Source organism: Sinocyclocheilus rhinocerous, unplaced genomic scaffold (genome assembly GCF_001515625.1).
Source record: "Sinocyclocheilus rhinocerous isolate Xijiao unplaced genomic scaffold, SAMN03320098_v1.1 scaffold1330, whole genome shotgun sequence".
Taxonomy (NCBI): domain Eukaryota; kingdom Metazoa; phylum Chordata; class Actinopteri; order Cypriniformes; family Cyprinidae; genus Sinocyclocheilus; species Sinocyclocheilus rhinocerous.
Window position 1 is genome coordinate 526,211 of NW_015665026.1, and position 539 is coordinate 526,749.

Below are 539 nucleotides of genomic sequence, written 5' to 3' on the forward strand. Positions count from 1 at the left end.
CAGGCAAAAAATGGGTTCACACACAAAAAAACAAACAAAAAAACCTGAATTTATATACACAGCCCATGTTAAAAGATTTATGATTGTGGAAGAGATTACTGATATAGAACAGCTACAGTAAAGAATCCAGCAAAACTGTGACAATGATCCCTAATGTCAGAGCAGCTTTGCTCTCAGATTTTCTCCTCACTGAACTTTTCATTACACATTTACCACTCTTTGTCAGGGTATTTATGAAAGTAAAAAAAAAAAAGTGAAAGTGAGGCGTCCCATACTTGGAATTTGTGCTCTGCATTTAACCCATTCAAGTGCACAAACACACACACACTGTGAACAGGAGCAGTGGGCAGCCATATTGCTGTGGCGCCCGGGGAGCAGTTGGGGGTTCGGTGCCTTGCTCAAGGGTCTCACCTCAGTCGTGGTATTGAAGGTGGAAGAGAGAGCTGGTCATTCACTCCCCCCACCGACAATTCCTGCTGGACCTGAGACTCGAATCCGCAACCTTCAGGTTACAAGTCTGACTCTCTAACCATTAGGCC